Here is a 20277-nt window from a genome sequence, read left to right on the forward strand (position 1 = left end):
TAAGGAGGGCACTGGGTATGATGAGCACCGGCTGTTATAGGTATGTGATGAATCGCTAAATTCTACTCCTGATACCAATATTATACTATATGTTAACTAACTAGAATTTAAATAAAAATTTGGGGAAAAAAAATAAGCACATCAATCCCCTATGCTTTTCATGAAAACTGAATGTTTTATGACACTTAGAACACTACCTGGCATAGTAAACATTCAAATGTTTGTCATTAATACTACATTACTACTACCCTCTACTACTACTATTACTTACTACTACTGTGATTACTACTAAAAAGGCCCACCCATGTGCTTCCAATAGGTATCTTAAACTGTTAGAAGCTGAAACTAATTATACGTATCAAAATTATATTCAGAATCTTGTTTGTTTCCTTTCCCCATCTTTAACAGCTTACAAAGAATTATCTTCCTCCTCCTCCTCCAGACCTCTGCTGTTACTGTTGGTTTCATAATCAGTACATTACAAACTGTATTAGCCACCCTTTGTTTTCTTATATACAAATGAGCAGATGTGTAACTACTGAAGGAAAAAAAATCAAATTAAGCTGATCTTTGTGACATACTTTCTATACAGGTAATTTCTTTTTTATTTTTTTAAACGTTTATTTTTAAAAAATTTTAAATGTTTATTTACTTTTGAGAGAGAGAGAGAGAGAGAGAGAGAGCACGAGCATGTATGAGGTGGAGAAGGAACAGAGAGAGGGAGACAGAGGATCCAAAGTGGGCTCTGCAGTAACAGCAGAGAGCCCAATGCAGGGCTCAAACTCATGAACTGTGAGATCATGACGTGAGCCAAAGTCAGAGCCACCCAGGCGCCCCTTAAATGTCTATTTTTGAGAGAGAGAGAGAGAGCGCGCGCGCGCGCAAGCACGAGCAGGGGAGGGACAGAGAATCCGTAGCAATCCACACTGCCAGCACAGAACCAGATGCAGGGCTCAAACTCAAAAGTGTGAAATCATTATCTGAGCTGAAATCGAGAGGTGGATGCTCAACCGACTGAGCCACTCAGGTACCTGACAGGTAATTTCTTAAAGAATTTCACTCATAACTGGGACGCCTGGGTGGCTCAGTCAATTGAGCCTCCGACTTCGGCTCAGGTCGTGATCTCACAGCTTGTGAGTTCGACCCCCACGTCAGGCTCTGTGCTGACAGCTCAGAGCCTGGAGCCTGCTTTGGATTCTGTGTCTCCCTCTCTCTCTGCCCCTAACCCACTCGCATTCTGTCTCTGTCTCTCTCAAAAATAAATAAACATTAAAAAAAAAAAAAAAAAAAGAACTCCACTCATAACTTAAGCAAGACAGATACCTGAATACTGACTAGAATAATGAGCTGTATTCTGATAACCTCGGCATATTAAGGAATTGCCAAGGAAAAGATGACCAAAACTGAAGAGAACAGGGGTTCATTTACAACTATTTTAGCACCTGTTATTTCTGAAGTTCTGATACTATTTAAAACTATCTATCTCTACAAAGAAAATAAAAGGTACAGAAAAAAACTCCTGGAGGAAAGTAAAAGAGGTAATGCTTTTTAAACATTATTTACAAAACATGACAACCCTCAAAAGCGCTAAGTCATGTAATACATGAAATAGTGTGCCCAAATAATAGATGCAACGTTTGAAGAACACACTGAAATGCAGGCTAAATTCACAGATTTTTCTTCATCCAATTAAAACTTGATTTCAAGGGGTATACAACCAATTTCTTCAGCTTCTCTGCATATAAGTAAAATTGGTACAGCCCTTTATAGATTATAAAATAGTTTCACATAGTTGATCCTTAAAACAGATCTAAGAAGACAGCCCAGTGTGTTACTCATTTGACAAGTATTTATTCAGAACCTACTGTGAAAGACAGTACCTTATGGGGTGCTGAATACATATGAGTATATGGTTATAAACAAAATAGACATGTTCTTTCCCCTCATGGAACTAGTTAAAAAGTCAGATAAAGACTGAATACAGAGAAAGATATGATGTAAGGGCAACGAACGACAACTAAATTTGATAGAGTTTTTAAGGACTGCCTTTCTCAAGAGGCAACATATACAATTTAAGAACTAGAAGATGAGCAAGAAGCAGCCAACTGTACAAAGGACTACACCAAAAAAAAAAAAGGCGGGGGAGGGGGGGACAGACAACATGTACAAAGGCCCTGAGCAATTTAAAAAGCTTGGCGGGTTAGAAAGGGCTGTCCAATACAAACACAAGGTGAACCACGAATGCAAACCACATTAGTTATTTTAAATTTTCTAGGAGCTATACTTTAAAAAGTGATGTTATATCTTTTATTTAACCCAAACATGTCCAAAACATTATTAATACTAAGCCTGAAATTCAGTGTAAAGTTTACACTTACATAGCACATCTCAATTCAGACTAGCCACAGTTCAAGTGCTTAAGACTTACATGTAGCTAGTAGCCTCCATATTGAACAGCACAGGTTAGAATAAGAGGAGACCATTATGGCTAACACATATTAATTTAAAGGGAAATGTGGAAAGGTGAAACAAAAAGTCAACAGGTGCCCAATAATTAACAGTATTATAAGAATGAAATTTGGAATCTATTACTGGAAGTCACAAGGGTTTTAAACATGCAAAAAAATAACTTCATCTTTCTGTTTTATAAAGAGTACTCTCTCCTTTTTAAGACACAGAGAATAAGAGCAGAAAAAGGAAGAGTAGGCAGAAGACTCTTAACAGAAATCTAGGTGAGAAATAATTAAGGTTTAGGCTATTGTGGGGGTAGCAGAGACAAAGAAAATAGATGCATGCAAGATAACATTATGGAGGTAGAAACAAAATAATTTTTAGATTAAGTGCATGTAGACAATAAGAAAGAAAAATCATGAAGCATAATCTACTATGACTTGAGCAACCAGTGGTGCCATTTACTGTGACTGGAGAAATTAGCATTTTGTTGTTATTTGACAGGGAATGCTGGAGTTAATGGAAATGAATCAAGAATTTTTCCAAATAAGAAAACAAGTTCAGAGAAGCTCACACTTACTAATAAATAGTATTAAGTTAAGACTCAAACCCAGATATTCTAACACTGGATATAATACCCTCTTACTGGTAATCTATCATCTCTCCATAATTCAACAATAAAAATATTCCATTAAGGGGGCACCTGAGTGGCTCATCTGGTTGAGCATCTGACTCTAGATTTCGTCTCAGGTCATGATTCCAGGGTCAGAGGACTGAGCCCCACGTTGGGCCCCATGCTGAGCATGGAGCCTGCTTAGAATTCTCTCTCTCCTTCTGACCCTCTCCACCCCTTATGTTCACACTCTCTCTCTAAAATAAAGGGGGAAAAAATCTACTAGGATGTGGGTAAGCAATGCCTCCTGTACATAAAGAAAGACCTCAGTTAAATGGCTGTAGGTCTTTTATAATTCTTTCATATTTTTGAAAAACGAAAAGAAAAAATTTACCTTCAGTTAATATGCCTAGGAGTCTGAAATTAAAATCTACAGAAAACACTCTCCGACCTAAGCTCCAGAGAACAATAGCAAAGTAGAAGCCAAGTATCATGACTTAAAAATCAGTGCCAAACCCCTATAGCCAAAGTAGCAGTAATGGTTCAGAAGCTGAGACTATGACTACTCTTCAGAACAAACAGGGTGATCTTTACATTCTGACAGTGACTCAAAAATCTGGCTACCTCAGCTTCAGGGATTTAATATTCCTTCTAAGTTCTTTACCTCCACTACAGCCCTATCAATTTATTCAACAAATACTTAGTAAGCCTAAGTACAGGGTAGGATATTGAGCAGGAAGATGAGGAAGACACATAGTTCTTGTCTTGTCCTATCCTCAAGTAGCTCACCATTAAAGGCATGTGAGGAGACAAACATGGAAACAATTATAACAAATGCCACAGAAAAGTCTATACAGTTGACCCTTGAACAACACGGGGTGAGGGAGGTTAGGGGTGCCAACCCTTCCACCCCTGTGCAGTCAAAAATCCATTTACAGTTGATCCTTAATACAGGTTTGAACTGTGTGGGTCCACTTATACAGACTTTTTACAATACAGTACTGTAAACATATTTTCTCTTCCGTATGACTTTCTCAATAACATCTTCTTTTCTCTAGCTTACTTGTAGTATATAATACATATAACAGACAAAATATGTTAATCAACTGTTTATGTTATCAGTAAGGCTTCCAGTCAACAGTAAGCTATTACTAGTTAAGTTTTTGGGGAGTCAAAAATAATATGCAGATTTTCAACTGTGCAGGGGTTCAGTGCCCCTAACCCCCACGTTATTCAAGGGTCAACTATACTGTCATCCTTTCTGGCCACCCAACATCTGAATCCCCATTAGTGTTCTGGAATTTCCCCCATCTGAACCTAAAAAGTACCAGATACTATTTCTCATGGTCTCCCTTGAAAATAATTTATAAGCATCGGACAAAGGTTCACATATCTACTTATTTCTCTCTCTCTTTCACCTGTTACTCCCAAATCTAGTAGCTTAATATACTAAATATTTATTATCTAACAGTTTCTGTGTGTGAGGAATTAAGCTATAGTTTAACTGGGTGATTCTGGCTCAGGATCTCTCATAAAGTTGCAGACAGTATCTTAACCAGTGCTACCATCTTTGAAGATTTGACAGGGAATGGAAGATCTACTTCAAGACGTCTCCTGCACATGGTTATTGGCAGAAGGCTTCAGTTCCTCACATGAGAACCTCTCCAGAAAGGTGGTGAATATCCTTACAACATGGCGGCTGGCTTCCCTCAGAAAAAATGAGCAAAACAATATATAATACCTTATATGACCTTGCATCTTAAGACACAATCTTTCATTTCTGCAATAACCTATTTGTTACCAAAGTCCGCTCTACTTAGTGTGGAAGGAAACTATATAGAATGTAAATATCAGGAGGTGGGGTTATCAGGAACCACATTGGAGGCTAACTATCTTATGTAACATATGATACCTATATGTTATACAGTTCATAAACACATATATATTCATGAATGTAATAATGCTATGTTAGGAAGGAGAGGGGTCACTATGATTATAAGTGCATTTGTCCTCTGCGCCCCCCCCCCCCACTTGTGCTCTGTCTCTCCCTCTCTCTCTCAAAAATAAATAAAACGTAAAAAAAAAAAAAAAATTTTTTTTAATTTTTGGGGCGCCTGAGTAGCTCAGTCGGTTAAGCAACTGACTTCGGCTTGAGTCATGATCTCATGGTTCGTGGGTTTGAGCCCCGCATAGGGCTCTGTGCTGACAGCTCAGAGCCTGGAGCCTGCTTCGGATTCTGTCTCCTTCTCTCTGCCCCTCCCCCACTTGTGCGCCCTCTCTCTCTCTCTCTCTCTCTCTCAAAAATACATGTAAAAAAAAAATTTTTTTTAAGTGCATTTGTCATTTTTATTTGTTAAAGTGGGTGATGGGAATAAAGGCATTTATTACATTTTTCTTTATACCTTTTGAGTTTGAAATATTTCATTATAAAAAAAATTCAATGCTGGGGTGCCTGGGTGCCCAACTCTTGATTTCGGCTGAGATCAGGATCCAGGGTCATGGAATGAAGCCCCATGTCAGGCTCTGCACTGAGCATGGAGCCTAAGATATTCTCTCTCTCTCTCTCTCTCTCTCTCTCTCTCCCTCCCTCCCTCCCTCCCTCTGCCCCTCTCCCCCACTTGTGCACTCTCTCTCTCTAAAATAAAAAAAATAGGGGCGCCTGGGTGGCAGAGTCGGTTAAGCGTCCGACTTCAGCCAGGTCACAATCTCGCGGTCCGTGAGTTTGAGCCCCGCGTCAGGCTCTGGGCTGACGGCTCAGAGCCTGGAGCCTGTTTCCGATTCTGTGTCTCCCTCTCTCTCTGCCCCTCCCCCGTTCATGCTCTGACTCTCTCTGTCCCAAAAATAAATAAACGTTGAAAAAAAAATTTTTTTTAATAAAAAAATAAATAAATAAAATAAAAATTTTTAAATAAAAGTAAAAATAAATTTTTAAAAAATTGATGCTTTGCATAAAGTATTTTCAAATACATTATTGTGAGCACATACATTGGTAGAGCTTTTCTGAAGGACTACTTGGAAGTATATATAATAAAATTTACATGTGCATAAACCAACTCAGAAATCTGTCCAAAAGAATTATTTGCCCAAATAAAAAAAGACCTCTGTACTAAAACTAATCACAGAACTATTTATAATAGGAAAAAAATTGGTGACAACCCCAATGCCCACCAAAGTATGAGCAAATAAATTAAGACACCACCATACAATAGAATGCAGACATTAAAAAGAATGAAATTCCCAATATGAAGAACCAATCAGTCATTGGTAAAGAATAGGATGTATAATTCCATTTTTTAAAAGGCTATATATCAAACTATGAACTACATCAAGAGTGAAAATTTAACAAGGAAAAAAAAGGCAGAGGGAGAAAATAGCTCTTTTGTACTTTAGAGACACCCATTCTCAAAAATTTTTACTAACCTCTATAGGCATACCTGGCAAGACATTGTGGGTTCAGTTGCAGACCACTGCACTAAAGTGAATACTGCAATAAAGAAAGTCAAATGAATGTTTTGGTTTCCCATTGCACCAAAAGTTGCTTAGAAAAGTGTTATGTCTGAGAAAGTAATGTGCATACCTAATCAAAAAATATTTTATTGCTAAAAAATACTAACCATCATTTGAGCTTTCAGCAAGTTGTAATCACTTATCACAGATCACCATGATAAATGTAGTAATAATGAAAACGTTTGAAATATTGTGAGAATCACCAAAATGCAACAGAGACATGAAGCAATAAGCAAATGCTGCTGGAAAAATGGTGCTGATAGACTTGCTTACCTAGCATTGTCACAAACCTTCAATTTGTAAACAAACAGTATCTGCAAGTGCAATAAAGCAAAGAATGATAAAACAAGGTATGCCTGTACTTTCATAACTTCTGTGGTTGTTTTGGTTTTGTGTTAAATAGATTTTATTTTTTAGAACAGTTTTAGGTTCGTAGCAAAATTAAGCAGATGGTATGGAGATTTCCCATATATCCCTTGCCCTCACACATACATAACCTCCAACACCAACATCCCCCACCAGACAGAATATTTGCTACAACTGATGAACCTACTGACACACCTTTATTACCAAACTGCATCATTTACATTAGGGTACACTCTTGGTGTTGTACATTCTACATATGTGAACAAATGTATAATGACAAATATTCACCGTGATAGTACCATAAAGAGTATTGTACTGCCCTAAAAATCCTTCTGTGCTCTCCTGCTTCTCCCCTCAATTCCTGGCAATCACTGGAATTTACATCTCCATAGTGTTGCCTTTTCCAGAATGTCATAGAAACAGAACCAAATTGTGTGCAGCTTTTTCAGACTGACTTCTTTCACTTAGAAATAGGCATTTAAGTATCCCCCATGTCTTTTCACGGCTTGATAGCTCATTTTTTTCTTAGCAATGAATAATATTCCACTGTCTTGATGTACCAGTTTACCCATGCAGCTACTGAAAGATATCTTGATTTAGTTCAAGTTTTAGTAATTATGAATAAAGCTGCAATACACATCATACGCAGGATTTTGTGTGGACAATTTTTCAAGTCCTCTAGGAACACAGAGGAGTATGACTTCTGAATTGCATAGTAAGAGTATGTTTAGTTTTATAAGAAATTGCCAAACTGTAATCTAAACTAGGTATACCATTTTGCATTCCAATAACGAATGAGAGTTCCTGTTGCGCTACATCTTTGCCAGCATTTGTTTTCAGTTTTCTAGATTTTGAACATTCCACTAGGAGAGTAGTGGAATCTCATCATTGTTTTAATCTGCATTTCCCTAATGACACATTACGTGGAGCATCTTATCAGATGCTTATTTGCCATATGTAGACTTTCTTTGATGAGGTATCTATTAAGATCTTTGGTCTATTTTTAAATCATGTTGTGTTCCTAATGTTGAGTTTTAAGGTTCTCTGAATATTTTGGTAACAGTACACTAAGATTTGTCTTTTGGAAAATCTCCCAGTCTGTAGCTTGGGACAAATTTTTAATTAAAATAAAGTTGAGATATCGATTCTTTCTTTCATGGATCATGCCTTTGATGTTGCACCTAATAAATCAACATCAACCTACGGTCACCTAGATTTTCTACTGTTATCTCCTAGGAGTTTTATAGTTTTGCATTTTAATTTAGGTATCTGATCCACTTTGTGTTAATTTTTGTCAAGCCTATAGAGTCTATACCTAGATTCATTTTTGTGCAGGAGGCCTCATTGCTCCAGCACAATTTGTTGAAAAGACAGTCTTTTCTCCAATGTATTGCCTTTGCTCCTTTGTTGAAAATCAGTTGACTGTATTTATATGGGTCTATTTCTGTTCCATGGATCTATTTGTCTATTGTTTCACCAATATCCCACTGTCTCAATTACTGTAGCTTAAGAGTTTATCTTTTTTTTTTTTTTTTTAAGTGTTTATTTTTGAGAGAGAGAGAGAGGCAGAATGTGAGCAGGGGAAGGGCAGAGAAAGAGAAACAGAATCTGAAGGAGGCTCCAGGTTCTGAGCTGTCAGCACAGAGCCTAAAGAGGGGCTCGAACTCACAAACTGTGAGATAATGACCTGAGCCAAAGTCACTTAACATGGTGCCTGGGCCACCCAAGCACCCTGTCTAAAGTTATATCTTGATGTTAGGTAGTATCAGTCTTCTACCTTTCTTCTCCTCCTTCAAAATTGTGTTGACTGTTCTAGGTCTTCTGCCTCTCCATATAAATTGTAGGATCAGGGGTGCCTGGGTGGCGCAGTTGGTTGAGCGTCCAACTCTTGATTTCAACTCAGGTCATGATCTGAGGGGCAAGAGATCAAGCTCCACGTTGAGCTCTGCACTGAGCATGGAGTTTGCTTAAGGTTTTCTCTCCTTCTCTCTCTGCTCCTTCCTGTGAGATCATGACCTCAGCTGAAATCAAGGGTCAGACGCTTCACTGGCTGAGCCACCCAGGGGCCCCATTAAATTTTTATCTTTCCCAGGCCAGCAATGTGGTACAACGCTCTTGAGATGCTGGGCAGTGGCAGTCAACCACAGCTGCTAGTCAGCCGTACAATCATGAGAGTAACAACAACTGATACACTTAAAACCATTCTATACCCTGACATCTATTCTGTTTTTCACTTTTATTTGTTTTTTTACATTCATTTATTTATTTTTGAGAGAGACAGCAAGCAGGGGAGGGGCAGAGAGAGAGGCAGAGAGGGAGACTCCCAAGCAGGCTCCACACTGTCAGAGCAGAGCCTGATACGGGGCTTGAACTCACCAACTCTGAGATCATGACCTGAGCAGAAACCAAGAGTAGGACGCTTAACTGACTGAGCCACCCAGGTGCCCTTGTTTTTCACTGTTAGTGCAGTATTCTATAAATTACATGAAATACTCAACACTATATTCTACAAGAGGTGTTGTGTCAGATCATTTTGCCCAAATGCAGACCACTCTAAGTATTCTGAGCATGTTTAAGTAGGCTAGGCTAAGCTATGATGTTTAGGTTAGAGGTATTAAATGCATTTTTGACTTACAGTATTTTCAACTTCTGGTGGGTTTATTGGTAACCCCATCATATACTGAGGAAGCCTAAGTGCTTATTAGTTTCATAAGGGGTTTTTTCTCTCCCAAATATTTCAGATTTTTTACTTTAGACAATAGTGCCATCTGTGAAGAAAGTTTTAGTTCTTCCTTCCCAATCACTGTACACCTTTAATTTTCTTATCTTACTGCATTACCTAGGACTTTCAGTATGATGTTGAAAAGCAGTGATAATAGGGAATACCCTTGCCTTCTTCCTGATCTTGGTGGGAAAGCTTCAAATTTCTGTTAAATATGATTTTAGCTGTATATCTTTGTATGTATCTTTATCTGAAGTTTTTTTGTACCTTTATCAAGATTATATATATACACATATATACATGTATACACACACACACACCTTTATCAAGTTCCCCTCTGTTCTAGTTTACTGAGAAGTTTGATCTTAAGTAGACTCCATGCCCAATGTGGGGCTTGAACTCACAACCCTGAGATTGAGTTAGATACTCTACCAACTGAACCACCCAGGTGCCCCTAGTTTATTGAGAGTTTTTATCACGATTGGGTGCTAGATTTTGTCAAATGCTTTTCTCCATCTATTGATATGCTCATGTGACTTTTCTTCTAAAGCCTGTTTCTGCAATGGATTATATTAATTGATTTTCAAAACTTAAAACTAGGAGCACCTGGGTGTCCAACTTTGGCCCAGGTCATGATGTCACGGTTCAGGAGTTTGAGCCCCACCTCAGGCTCTGTGCTGACAGCTCAGAGCCTGTAGCCTGCTTCAGATTCTGGGTCTCCCTCTGCCCTTCCCCCACTCACATTCTGTCCCTCTCAAAAATGAACAAACATTAAAAAAACAGTTAAACCAGCCCTTCATATCGGTGATAAACCCCACTTGGTCATGGTATGTGATTCTTTTTATACATCATTGGATTCAATTTGCTAGTATTTTATTGAGGATTTTTGTACCTATGCCCATGAGAGATAAGGGTCTGTAAGTTTTCTTTTATAGTATCTTTGTCCAGTTTTTGGTATTAGGGTAATGTTGACCTCATAGAATGAGCTAGGAAGCATTCCCTCTGCTTCTTTCTTCTGAAAAAGACTGTAGAGAACTGGTATAATTTCTTCCTTAAATATTCGGTAGAATTCACCAGTGAACCTATCTGGGCCTGGTATTTTCTGTTCTAGAAGGATTTTTTTGTTTTTTAAAGTTTATTTATTTTTGAGGGGGGGGAAGAGAGAGAGAGAGGAGTAGAGGAGGGGTAGAGAGAGAGGAAGACACAGAATCCCAAGCAGGCTCCAGGCTCTGAGCTGTCAGCACAGAGTCTGATATGGGGCTCAAATTCACATACCACAAGATCACAACCTGAATGGAAGTCAGATGCTTAACCAACTGAGCCACCCAGGCACCCCTGTTTTGGAATGTTATTGTTGATTCAATTTCTTTAATGCATATAGACCTATTCATATTGTTTATGTCAATTTTGGCAAATTGTATCCTTCAAGAAATCAGTTTTATGGCCCAAAACATAGTCTATTTTGATGAATACTACATGTGAGTTTGAGCAAAATGTGCATCCTGCTGATGTTGAATGAAGTGGTCTATAGATGTCCACTATAATCAGGTCACTGATATGCTGTTGAGTTCAATTATGTCATTATTGTCCTTATTATGTCCTTATTGTCCATTTCTAATAGAGGGGTATTAAAACCTCCAATTATGATAGTGGATTCATCTACTTATTGGAGTTCTATCAGTTTCTGCCCCACATAATTTGATGTTCTGTTTTTAGGCGCATACATATTAAGTAAGGATTGTTATGTCTTCTTGGAGAAATGACTCCTTTATCATTATGCAATTCTCCTCTTTAGAACTGAAAGCTTTCCTTGGTCTAAATTCTGTTCTGTCTGAAATTAATATAGCTACTCCTTCTTTCTTTTAATTAGCATTAGTATGGTATATCTTTTATCTTTCTCCAATCACTTTTCAATCTGTATGCATCTTTCTATTTAAAGTGGATTTCTGGGGCACCTGTGTGGCTCAGTCAGTTAGGCAACAGATTTTGGCTCAGATTATGATCTCACGGTTCGTGGGTTCGAGCCCCGCATCAGGCTCTGTGCTAACAGCTCAGAGCCTGGAACCAGCTTTGTATTCTGTGTCTCTCTCACTGCCCCTCCCCCTCTTGTGCTATCTTTCTCTCAAAAACAAATATACATTTAAAAAAATATTAATAATAAAGTGGATTTCTTATAGACAACAGAGTTGGATCTTGTTTTTTGATCTACACTAACAACCTGTCTTTTCATTTGTGCATTTAGACCGTTGACGTTCAAAGTGATTACCAATATAGTGGAATTAACATCTACCATACCCATGACTGTTCTCTATTTCTTGCCCTTTTTTGTTCCTATTTTTGTCTTCCACTCTTTTTCTGCCCTTTGTGGTTTTAAGTGAGCATTTTCTATAGTTGCCTTTTCTCTCCTTTCTTGGTATATCGGTTATACCTCTTCTTTTACTTTTCTTAGTGGTTGCCCTAGAGATTACAATATACATTTACAGCTAAGCCAATTCCCCTTTCAAGTAACACTATCCGTTTTCCACTACCATAACATTACCCATTTTTCACACTACCTATTTCCTGGGTAGTATGAGTACCGTGTAATAACAAAATAATAAATGTTCCCTATCCCTTATATCATTGCTGTCATTCATTTCACTTATGCCTAAATACACATATAAGTATTCAGAAGTATTCATTATTATACTGTTGATATTACTTTGAAACTTATATGTTAGATCAATTAAGAAAAAAAATTATTTTACCTTCACCTATCCTTTTTTCAATGCTCTCCTTACATTATGTAGATTCTAGTTTGTGGCGTATATTATTTTCCTTCTCCTAAAAAATTTAACATGTCTTGCAAGGCAGTTCTACTAACAACAAATACCCTTAATTTCTGTTTGTCTGAGAAAGTATTTCTCCATTATTTTCAAAGGATAATTTTGCAAGGTACAGAATTGTAGGTTGGGTTTGTTTTGTTTTTTCTCTCAGAACTTTAAATGTTTTTACTCCATTTTCTTCTTGCTTGCATGGTTTCTGAGAAGTTAGCTGTAATCCTTATCAATGCTCCTCTATATCAAGGTGTGTTTTTCCTCTCGCTTCTTCCAGGATTTTTTTTTCTCTCTCTCTCTCTCTCTCTTTTTTTTTTTTTTTTTATCTTGGATTTTCTGTAGTTTGAAAATAATATGCCTAGGTATAGTTTTCTTGCCACTTAGCCTGCTTGGTGTTCTCTAAGCTTCCAGGAATTGTGATTCGGTATCTGACATTAATTTGGGGCAGTTCTCAGTCATTACCATTCCAAACACTTCTTCTGTCCCTCTTCTTTTTCTTCTCCTTATAGAATTCCCATTATGCATATGTTAAATCTTTTTTAATATGAGGTTTATTTACATGTCTAAAGTTAATCTTTACAAGGTAAGGATTCTATACCCCACCTATTGACTATAATGCCACAGAAATTAAAACATGCCATCCCTAATGATGCAGATGTTCAACCTTTTGTAGTTGTCCCACAGTTACTCAATATTCTGTTTTTCTTATCTTTTTTCTCTTTCTTTTCTAGTTTCAGCAGTTTCTATTGATAGCCCCACCCTCAGAGTCTTTCTTCAGCCATTAGTAGTCCAGTCTACTAATATATAAATCCATCAAATGGTTACAATGTTTTTGTGATAATGCTATGTCTTTCTTCTCTAGCATTTTTTTTCTTGTTGTTGTTCTTTCTTAGAATTTCCATCCCTCCCCCTTTCATCACAGTTGTTTTAAATTCTTTCTTGGTCTGGTAATTCTAATATCCCTACCCTACCCAAGTCTAGTTCTAATGCTGGCTCTAATTGTGCTTTTTGTCTTTAGTATGTCTTGTAATTTTTCTTAACAGTTGAACATGATGTACTAGGTAAAAAGAACTATTGTAAATAGGCTTTTGTTAATGTGGTGGTAACATATGGGGGGAAAAGAAAATACATAAAACTTAAAACCAAGTTATTTTATGGGGCATCTTGGTGGCTCAGTCAGTTAAGCATCCGACTTTGGCTCAGGTCATGATCTCATAGTTTGTGAGTTCAAGTCCCGCGTCGGGTTCTGTGCTGACAGCTCAGAGTCTGGAGTCTACTTCAGATTCTGTCTCCCTCTCTCTGCCCTTCTCCTACTCACACTCTGTCTCTCTTTCTCTCAAAAGTAAATAAACATAAAAAAAAAAATTCTCTAAAAACCAAAGTTATGTTGGAATTTGAGGATAAGGAAATGCTTTTTCTTCCCTTTCTTTTTCCAATTATCTTTAACTTGGTTATATAAAACTCGTATAATTAAAGAATGAGGGGGGGCACCTGGGTGGGTCAGTCGGTTAAGCAGCCGACTTCGGCTCAGGTCATGATCTCGCGGTCTGTGAGTTCGAGCCCCACGTCGGGCTCTGTGCTGACAGCTCAGAGCCTGGAGCCTGTTTCGGATTCTGTGTCTCCCTCTCTCTGACCCTCCCCCATTCATGCTCTGTCTCTCTCTGTCTCAAAAATAAATAAACGTTAAAAAAAAAAATTTTTTTTTTTTTAAAGAATGAGGTAAATACATCAAAAAAAGTGAATAACCAGGAAGAGATAAAGGATATGAGAAAGAAAGTAAATAGGAGGCTAAAGAAGATAAACATATCTGATTTCACTTTGCTTTAAAATAATTCTTATTTATAGATTTTTTTCATTACAAGTGATGCACATTTGTGGCAAAAACATTTCTTAAATCACGAAGAAAAATTAATTATCCATAAAATACCACTCAAATAATCACTGCTAGCCTTTAAAAAAAGGAGCAGGAACTAGGGGCTACGATGGAACATGAATGAGAGAGATCATCACCTCACTCTTAGAAGTAAAACTGAACTAGCCACAAGCCCATAAGGGTTCCAAACATAAAATTTGCCACTGTACCCATTTTTAAGTATATAATTCATTGGAAATAATTATATTCACAATTTGTACAGCCATTACCAACCATTTCCAAGACTTTTTCATCACCCCAAACAGGAACTCTGTATCCATTCTTCCTTCCCTCCAGCCTCAAGTTAATCTCTGATCTACTTTCTGACTCTGAATTTACCTATTCTAGATTCATAAGTAGAATCATACATACAACATTTGTCCTTCTGTGTCTGGCTCATTTCATTCAGCAACATTTTCAAGATTCATCCATGCTGTGTTACGTATCAGAGCTTCATTTCATTTTGTGGCTGAATAATATTTCATTATATGTATATTTCTCTCATTTTTCAAGGTGTTGGAAACTCTGAGACCATAAAAAACCTGATACATTTAAGGCTGAAAGATAGGTATAGATAGGTAGGTAGGTAGGTAGGTAGGTAGAAAAATAAATAAAGATATCTCTACTCATCTGTTGTTTATCTATTCATCTGTTGATGGACATTTGGATTGTTTCCTACGTGGACTATTGTGAATAATGCTGCTATGAACATGGGAACACAAGTGCCAAACATACTTTTAATAGTTTGCTCTGGCTGGAAAGCCAACAGAGGAACTATAAAGGTAAACAGTAACAAAAGCTGCCAGTAGCAATTACCACAACAAAATTAAATAGGATATCAGACTATATTCTATTAGAGTCTATATTAATATATAAATATGTTCTAGAATACATAAATGTTAACTTATGGTTTTAATATTTATACTGTTGATGTTTTACAAATTTTCTTGAACAAATATGTATTATTTGCATAAATGAAGGGAAAGCATTTTTGTAGAGTCCTTTGTTATAGCAGGATATGTATGTTTTATTTTGAGAAATAATACACAATAAGGAAATAAACGGGAGAAAGCAACACAATGCTGAAGCAACCCATTAAGAGACCAATACTGAGGTCAGGATTACAGGTTAGGAGTACTACTGAGAAGGGAGAGGAGCTGGAACCTGACAGCATTTTTTTATTCTGTTCTGACCACAAAGAAGGTACTACTTTGCCCTTCATAATGCCTAGTACATACCTACTATATACTACTCAATAAGATACTCAAAAGTTGGCCTAAAGAATAAATAGAGGGACAAGTCTATAGATATCCAAGCTTTTCTACCTACGTCTTATTTTTTAAATTACATAGTCTGAAACTGGTTATTACAAGCATCTGAAGTTTCACCATAAGTTTCACAGGAATTCATAAATTCACAAGGAAACTGACAGGTAGATGAATAACAGAATATTTATTTTATTTCTGGGATCACTATTTTAAACTACAACTCTGGGGGCGCCTGGGTGGCGCAGTCGGTTGAGCGTCCGACTTCAGCCAGGTCACGATCAAGCGGTCCGTGAGTTCGAGCCCCGCATCAGGCTCTGGGCTGATGGCTCAGAGCCTGGAGCCTATTTCCGATTCTGTGTCTCCCTCTCTCTCTGCCCCTCCCCCGTTCATGCTCTGTCTCTCTCTGTCCCAAAAATAAATAAACGTTGAAAAAAAAAAATTAAAAAAAAAAAAAATAAACTACAACTCTGTTTATACAAGATTACAAACCCCAGAGCTCACCAACTTATAGCACCATACTTTTTCAGTAGGTATTTGTGTAAGTGTTTGTAATGCCAAATGGGATCCTGAGAGGTCTTTTCTTATTTGCTTTCAAAATAAACAGCAATGTATCAAGCTTAGAAGTACCTTCTGAAATGTTTGCTCAAATTTCAAAATGGTCTATGTCAATGTAAATATAAAAAATCATTAATTTATACCTATACACATCGATACTTGTTCTTCAAAGTGCTGGAAACTCTGAGTCCACGAAAAACTTGATATACAACTGAATGAATGTGTGAAAAGAAAAAAATATATATATTTATACTCAACCTTGTTCCAATAGGATTTAAGGCTGGTGCAATTGTAATATACATCTTCAATCTCTTAAGCAGGTTATAAGAAAGTATTGTTCCAACTCTGTAAACATGGAAATAAATATTATAAATAGGAATGTATTGTACATTTGGAGTATTATTAATAAATATAGGGCACAGATTTTAAAAATATACCCTGTAATTTCCACAAAGAATTTCAAACTATGTCTTTCATTTATGTAAGCTAACAACTGTCAAAAAGAGATGTAGGAAGGGAAGATACAGAACACTGGCTTCAACAGGAATCAAAAAATAGAACAGATATTACAGCGAAAGGGGAAAAAAACAGGAAATAAGAGCAACACTGCTGACAAGACTCCTTCCTTTAAATGTCTACATGATAAATTTCCAAGTTAATTTATTTTCTGTAGGCATACAGCATATTTCCATCTCTCTATGACCCCTCCTACCTCTAGAGCTAAATTTCAAAAAAGCACAATTTATACACAATGATATACTACTTACTGCTGCTGCCACCACCATCATCTACTGTATACTATGTACCAGGCACTGCAACAAGATTTACATCAATTATCTTACTAAACCCTCACAACCCTAATATAGGTTTTACTGACATTTGTGGAAGTTAAACAACGTGCCCAAGATCCATTAGCTAATAAACGATGGAGCTGGGATACTAAACATTTGGCCTCAAAACAAAAACGCCCTGACAAGTATAAATCACTGATAGGAAGGTAACCTTAAACTAACTGTAGAACATAAAAGTAAAAAAAAAACCATGATTTTGAGGATTTTGACAGAACAGGGCCCACTCAAAACCAACCTGATTACCAATTTAACTAAAATGAAACATTGAGATGGAAATATTTCAAAATGAAATTGTCAACATATCATGAAAATTCCTACCTCCTTCAAAAATAGCCTATTATAGACTGACTGTACATAATCTTTTTTTAATCCATGTAATACTAGTACAAAAAGTTTCAAGAATATCAGCAAAAACCTTTTTTTATAAACTTTCATATTTTCTGTGAACAGATCTGTATGACAGATCTGGACAATTGATATTTTCCTGACTTTAACATTATTGCACAAAAGGAAACCTTCCTACTGTATAAACTACAGCAATAGTTTCTAAAGAAAAAGGAACAAAGAAAGTGAACAGAAAATAGAAACCAATGGCCACCACATCCCAAATACATGCCTATTCTAAAGGAAAATGGAATTTTACCAAGGCTACCAGAAGCACTGAACTCCAACTAACCTATTTATCAGACTTAAGTTTTCAAAAAATCTTCTAAATATAAAATGTCAGTTTGCTAATGTTCTATATTTAAAGTTCCAATGATATGAGTTTATTGCTTAATAGTTGTAAACCTGTATTTATAGTCACTATTAAAGGACTTTACTAAAGGGTATCACATGGACAGCTCTCCAGCTAACTGAATTCCCTTAATTCTACTAGACTGAGACAGCTCTGAAATACCTTAAGCTACCTGTAAAGTTACCATACACATATAGCCACAAACATGCACATATTTTTCCAACCCATTCAAAATATCTGAGTATTGCTATTATATACAGGCTAGGTGATTGAAACATTTCAAGTGAATGAAGTACAACTCAGTTTTAGCATTTTAAATGTTTGTATAAAGTTATCCAAGGAGTGATTGGGTGGCTCAGTCAGTTAAGCATCTGACTCTTGATTTGGGCTCAGGTCATGATCTCACATTTCATGTGATGGAGTACTACATGGGGTGAGGGGTCTGCACTGATAGTTCAGTGCCTGGTTAGGATTCTCTCTCTCCCTCTCTCACTCTCTCTTCCCCTCCCCCAAGCCCTGGCACCCACACACCCTCTCTCAAAATAAACAAACATTAAAAATAAATAAATAAACATCCAAAACTGGGACACCTGGGTGGCTCAGTGGGATGGGTGTATGGCTTTTATTTTGGCTCAGGTCATGATCACATGGTTTGTGAGATGGAGCCCGCCATCTGGCTCTGCACTGACAGCACAGAGCCTGCCTGGGATTCTCTCTCTCTATCCCTCTCTCTTCTGCCCCTCCCTCTCTCTCTCTCTCCCTCAAAATAATAAACTTAGAAAAAAAGTACCAAAACTGTACTAGCTATAGAATGCAATTACCCTAAGGAATCAGCATTCATTTACCTTTTTTTTCATTTAGCATTTAAAACCTAAGAGCTATAGATGTTCAAATTTATTCAAAAATTTAATAAAATATTTTAACTGACCATTTCAACTACTACCCAGTATTAAAATGTTTTTCAGGTTTATATATTCGTTTTTTTAATGTTTTTAACGTTTATTCATTTTTGAGAGAAAAAGACAGAATTTGAGTGGGGGAGGGGCAGAGGAAAAGAGAGAAAGAGAATCCCAAGCAGGTTCTGAGCTGTCAGCCCAGGGCCTGACACATGGCTCAAACCCACGAACCATGAGATCGTGACCTGAGCCAAAGCCAGATGCTTAACTGACTGAGCCATCCAGGTGCCCCTATACTTTCATATATTAATTGCTAGGTTAAACTTATTTCTCAAAAAGAAACAAATAGTGCCCCTTTAAGCTATCTTGCTCAAATAACAAAAATCACTATGAGCTATGGATCTGAATTAAGTTTTGTTCATTCTAGGGACACCTGGGAGCTCAGTCAGTTAAGCGTCCAATCTTGGCTCAGGTCATGATCTCATGGTTTGTGGGTCAAGCCCCACATTGGGCTCCGACAGCTCAGAGCCCGGAGTCTGCTTTGGATTCTGTGTTTCTCTCTCTCTCTCTCTCTCTCTCTCTCTGCTCCACCCATGCTTGTGTTCCATCTCTCTTTCAAAACTAAACATTTTAAAATTTTTAATAATGTTTTGTTCATTCTAAAAAATTCAAGTCTTATTTAATACTATACACTTCAGTAAAGAATCTATAAAAGATAATATACAAACCGAGAATCTCTCTTGCTACTCTGCCAACCTAAACCATCCAAAGAATAAGGTAATCAATATTTCTAAGCACATACAATACACCAAACAATTATGAGGTAGATATTATCATTTATCACATTAACATATGAGAAAAAGATCTTATAGATAGTTTTGGTAATCCACTTAGTCATTTTGATAATTCAAACCTGAATAGAAAACAAACCAATCTTGCTATCGGACACATCTTCCTTAAATAATACCTTCCATATAAATTCTATGTGTCCTTTCTGTTTTTTAGTCTTCCTTTAATAACATCATAATCACAGAATCATAACAGCTGCTATTTATATTGAGCATTAAAATCCATGCCAGCTACTGCTCCAGGCAGTTAACATTTATTATTTCCATTCCTCATGACCATCTTTGCACAATAAATATGAAAACACATACCTTCTGATAAGGAAACAGACTCAGAAATGTTAAATAACAAGGAAAATGACAAAGCAAAATGTCTGTTTTTTCTACTACATAATGCCACATTTTTTTGCAGCCATCAATTCTTATAATGAAATTATCCGCAATATAGAATTTTACTAGATCCTCGGGGCGCCTGGGTGGCGCAGTCGGTTAAGCGTCCGACTTCAGCCAGGTCACGATCTTGCGGTCCGTGAGTTCGAGCCCCGCGTCAGGCTCTGGGCTGATGGCTCAGAGCCTGGAGCCTGTTTCCGATTCTGTGTCTCCCTCTCTCTCTGCCCCTCCCCCGTTCATGCTCTGTCTCTCTCTGTCCCAAAAATAAATAAACGTTGAAAAAAAAAATTTAAAAAAAAAAAAAGAATTTTACTAGATCCTCAACAAAAACAAGGTTGTTTTCCTTTAC

The 20277-nt window shown here is 37.1% G+C and overlaps 1 protein-coding gene across 15 annotated transcripts in view; it reads right to left on the reverse strand.

Moving 5' to 3' along the window:
* Positions 1 to 20277, reverse strand: part of EVI5 (ecotropic viral integration site 5) — a 244123-nt gene that overhangs the window by 206100 nt on the left and 17746 nt on the right. For 3 of the 15 annotated variants that reach the window (XM_045478294.1, XM_045478289.1, XM_045478290.1), the window contains exon 2: positions 16469 to 16555. The exons of the other annotated variants lie outside the window; for them this stretch is intronic. The gene's annotated coding sequence lies outside the window, so the exon portion shown is untranslated. The remainder of the gene's footprint in view (positions 1 to 16468; positions 16556 to 20277) is intronic. 15 annotated transcript variants of the gene reach the window in all.

Source organism: Leopardus geoffroyi, chromosome C1 (genome assembly GCF_018350155.1).
Source record: "Leopardus geoffroyi isolate Oge1 chromosome C1, O.geoffroyi_Oge1_pat1.0, whole genome shotgun sequence".
Classification (NCBI taxonomy): domain Eukaryota; kingdom Metazoa; phylum Chordata; class Mammalia; order Carnivora; family Felidae; genus Leopardus; species Leopardus geoffroyi.